The following is a 4,970-nucleotide window of genomic DNA, read 5'->3' on the forward strand; positions in this document are numbered from 1 at the left end:
GGTGTCTGCAACATTAGGCCGACAACTCGTCCCATCCAAAAAAGCCTCGGACTCTCTCCTTCCCTCCTTGTTTGCCGTCGGATCCCACACCTTCCCGTCAGGTTTCTCGCCGAAGCCCTTCACTTTAAAATCGAAAGCCACCCTTGGCCGCCCTCATCTTCGGCACACCCCGTCAGCCCCACTTCTCATACACCATGTCGTCCTCCCCTCCCCATTACCTTTCCATCGGGGTGCCGCCCGTCAGGCCACCGAGGACGAAAGCGCCACCCGTCATCGTGGCGCTGCCACACCCGCAGTCGCTTGCTACGATGTCGCTGTCCAGTACTCTGAGGCAATAGTGGTTGAATCCCTCACCAAAGATGAATCAACCATGGAGCATGCCGAGGAAGAGCACCATGACGATTTTGGTCAACGTATTCGCTCAGTCGGCATTGACGCGTACATGTCGGCTGCCTTGGGTGAAGCCGACATGTGGCTAGGAAATCGTCAGCACAGGTAGACCATGGGCTGCATGACAGGAAGAGGGATGAAGGGAACATCGTCACAACCTTCTTGATGTGTTCCTTGAGATAGGAGTAGCATCTTGATATGCTTCTTGCAAGTGATTGTGACTGCCATGGTGATGCTCTCTATGTGTTGCTTGTGTGTGGGGGTGGGGGTGCATGGAAGAGGGATCAGGGACGCTGCACTCGACAAGGTGTCAATGGGTATAGTAGGGCGACGACATCGCGTGGTCGTGTGGAGAAGAAGTTCGGGGAGGTCGCGGCTGGTGAAGCCCTACTGGTAACCATGGGACATTGATGTCCCCAGGGAGCGCGGATTTGCGGTAGGAGCTGGTTTGATGATGTCGAGCGCGAAAATTCGGTGGGGCATATATGATCCGTAGCAGGGTCGGGAAAAGACAGCAGAGTGAGGGACAAGGGAAGAGTAACAAGGACTTATAAATAGATGAGAAAATACCGACAGGACCAAAAAAGCAAGTGGACGAAGAAAAAACGATGGATGAAATAAACCATGGAAAACGAAACATTGCGTGGTTTGAGATTTTTTTTTTCTCTCGCATAACTTTGGTTGTATATGACTATACTACATTTTAAGCCAATGAAACCGGCCTGTCGAAAATATAGAGAGGCAAAAATTATGCGTGAGATGATGTGACTGCATGAACGCGTCTACGTTATGTTTTGTGTTTCTTAAACAAGCAAGGTCTAATCGAGTCACTCTGTCTCGAATCCATAAAAAATGCAGAATGCAGTTACTCAAAGTCCTCCCGGGAGCAAGTTTCACAAAAAAAAAAGGACCTCCACGAGCACAGGTTACAGAAATCTAGAAATGCCATGGCCGTGTGCCCGTAACCTGCAATCCAGTTTTGAGCATACTGCAGCGTCGGCTCGGTCCCTATCTCGCAAACTGACCCTGCCGATACGGTCCGTGAGCGGGTCAAAGTTCGTCGGGCGACGGCGGTGTCACCAGACCAACGACAGCCTTCGTGACAGCATCCTTCAACGCCTCCTCGTCGAATTCGCCAGCAGCCTACAAGATTCACAGCCAGTCAATTCCACCGGTTATTAATCTCAGACCTCGTTCATGCAACACGTGTGGGCTAGAGAGGCAAATGGAAATACATCTCGCGTTACATTGGTAGCTAATAAGAAATATTTAAAGGCAATCCTACAGTCAGGGCGGTTTTACAAAACAAATCATACACGACTCCGAACGTACAAATATGACTACAGAGATAATTTGTTCCACGCAAGAGTTAGGCCATGTCCACCATTATTCGTAACCTTTTTCACAAAAAATATATTAAAAATCGAATTTTCGTCAATTCTTGCAGTAAAACTTTTTCTATCGCATCCCTATTGGTCAATTCTTGCAGTAAAATCTTAAGGGCAGCGAGATTGGACAGGGCGGTTTGTGCGGACGGTATTAGCAGGTATTCTGGCCAAGCAAAGCATTGTTTCCGGCCAAGGTCACTCATGGCGATTGAAACGACTCGGTTATCGTTGTCTTTCCATATTTTCTTGTGGTGGGGAACAAATTTAGATCATGAAAGGGATATGTATTTCGAGACATATTAATGGCGGATGAAGCTTCTCTGAAACTGAAAGGAACAGGGCGAGAAGGGACTCGGACTGGAAGAGAAAAAAAGGACGGGAGTTGGCCGTGACGTCACCCGGGAAGGCGGTCAAGTTTTCGCCTGCACGTCGCCATCGGCGAAATACTCAGGAGCTACTACTCCGTTTGACTTTGACCTGGCTCTGAACCCACCAGATCTCACGTGTACGGCCTACTCCTAACCGCGGCAATTTTTATGTATAAAAACAAAAATTATCGTGACGTACGTACGGCGCGTACCGTTGCACGGAGTGTCAAGCTCGCCTGAGCAATGCCGCCGTCGCCGGTGCCCTGCGGCTGCCTGGCGTCGACGGCGACCACCGAGAAACGGTGGCCGGCCGTGTCCTTGAGCAGCGCCAGCACGCGGGCCACTAGATCGGACAGGTCGCCTGCCGCCGCCACCCTTATGGTCACCTCACGGCACTGCCCCGTCGAGAACGACGATGACGATGTTGACGCGCCGGCGCTGCCAGTGGCCACCTCCACTTGTACCCTCTTTGACGTGCCGCCTGCTTGAAGGGTTGCTTCGTCTGGTCTATCCCTGGAGTTGCCGTTGGTGACGCGTTGGTGTTGCTGGATCTGCGCCGCCGTCTCGAGGCTTCGGTTCCTGGCTTCCAGCTCCGAAATCTGGGCTATCAGAATGTTCATGTAGTCCAGAGTGTTGGCGAGGACGGTAGCTTTGTCTTTCTGTAGCAAGAAAAATGTACGAAGTATATTAAACGTAAATAGAAAGAAAAGAAAATTAATGAGTCAAATGCGCAATGTGCCAATTAACTATGCAAAAGCATCATCTAAAAAAAATGCAAAAGCATATATTAATTCATGATGAATATGTGCAATCTATGTCATCGCACGTACCTTCGATCCGGGAGGAAGCAGCCCTCTCAGCGCCTCAAAGCTCTCGTTGAGCCTCTCCCGCCGCCTCCGCTCCGATATCATATGGTGCAGCTGGCTGCTCGTCGGGGCTGGGGGCGCGGCCTCCTCGTCTTCCTCCCGCCACCGCTGCATCGTCGTCCCCGTGGTGCGCTCCTGGCCGTTGTTGTTCAGCGTGTTCATCCTTCTCAGGATAGAGATGCCCATCTTGATCATCCGCTGCCCAGGCGCGTCCGACGCCCGCCGCGGCGCCCTTGGCGCCAGCGCCGCGTTGTACGGCCGGAACGCCGTCGTCGTCGAGCCACGGCGCGGCGACCGATGCGCGCGACGGTAGCCTAGCGGAGGCGTGGACGTGGTAGGCATAGCCGACGAGGAGGAGGAGGAGGCGGAGATGACCGCGAGCATGGCCTGCGCCATCGCGACGTCGTCGGCCTCGGGGCTCGGGAAGTGGACGTGGCCGTGGACATGGGCAGGGCCGTGCCGGCTAAATGGCACGGGATGCGGCGGACGGGGCGGGTGAGGAAGAGGTGCCGCCGTTAGGTCCCGGGGAGACGTCGTGGTGGACGACGACATGGCCATCGTGCGCAGCAGCGACGTCGAGCCGTCTGCCGGGCTGTCCACGGAGATGGACGGCAGAGAGGAGGAGGAGGACGACGGCCGCGTCGGCGGGAGCTGGAGCAGTTCCTCAAGCAGCGACTGCTGGAAAAAATCCTCCGAGAATATCTGACCAAGGCCTGCCTGAAGGTTCATCTGTCCCGCCGGCGTTGACATGCCGACCTCGATCTCGCCGCTTTCGCATCCCATGAAGGCCGCCACCTGCCGCGCGCATAAGCACTGCTCAGCGTCGTTCAAATGCATGCATGTGACACTGAAGCGAGATTAATTAGAGAATCAGGCAAACCTTAATGCCAGCTTCCTGGTAGAACTGCAGCTGCACCGGCGACGACGCCGAGGCCGCCAGTTCGTGCTCCGACAGCTCCATGTACGCCCGGCCGTCCTCGTAAGCCCACCCTGGCACGCACCCGCTTACGGCCGCGCAGAGCGAACCCCGGTATGCGTCGAACAGAGCGCGCTCGCGGTCGACGTCACCGCTGCCGCCATCGCGGAGCCATGCGTCCAGGCACAACAGCTGGCGGCGAGCTCTGCTCATGGTTGCATTGCGTGCATTCAGGCGTTGCATGTAAGAGACGACCCATCCGAAGCAGCAAGTAACTAATTGAAATCGAGGACGCACATGCTTAATTACCTGTTGGCGGCGGTGAAAGGAGGAGTAGGACGGTGGCCGCCGGCCGGGATCGGCGCCCAGACGCAGAGGTAGGCGCAGGCGGGGACGCGCGACGCCGCTTGTTGGAGGATGCGCAGCCGGGATTCCTGGCCAAGCACGAAGAGAGTGTCCATCATATTCCCGAAGCGGCACGTCTAGAGATCGCCACCGCGGTGTCCTCCATTGCCTCCCGACGTCGATGATCGATGATGGTTCGTTGTCGCTGCCGTCGTAGACGTCTGATCCATGGGTATTATATATACGATGGAATCGGTCGGGGGTGGCGATGCAAATGTGTATGCATGCATGTGTGGACGTGAGTGGAGGGAAAAGTATTAGAGTAGCAGTACCAGCTAGTAGTAGTAGTATAGTGCGGTTGGGGAGGGAGCTGGTTTGGCTCCGAGAGAATGGATGGAGACATGGGGCGGGGGGTTGAAAAGTATGAAGATGCTGGAAAGTCGTTCAAAGGTGGTGATGGGCTTCAAAGAGGGTCAAACTAGGGTGGCAACGAGGGACGGGGTTGCTGGATGGTTGATCTGTTCAGCTTCTCAGCTCATCTCACCCTTGGCTTCTCCCACCCCTAGTTAGTTTCCATTAAACACCCTATTAAAATATGTGACAATGACAGACGGCCCCCGCTGACCCTGCATGTCAGTGTCGGTGGCTGAATCTGCCGTGTGTAATAAAAGTAATTTACTGTTTAATTCGAATTAAA

General features: G+C 54.4%; 1 pseudogene; it reads right to left on the reverse strand.

Moving 5' to 3' along the window:
- Positions 1-1,276: 1,276 nt before the first annotated feature.
- LOC123139178 (putative transcription factor bHLH041) lies at positions 1,277-4,503 on the reverse strand (annotated as a pseudogene).
- Between the last annotated feature and the right edge of the window lie 467 nt (positions 4,504-4,970).

Source organism: Triticum aestivum, chromosome 6B (assembly GCF_018294505.1).
Source record: "Triticum aestivum cultivar Chinese Spring chromosome 6B, IWGSC CS RefSeq v2.1, whole genome shotgun sequence".
Lineage (NCBI taxonomy): Eukaryota > Viridiplantae > Streptophyta > Magnoliopsida > Poales > Poaceae > Triticum > Triticum aestivum.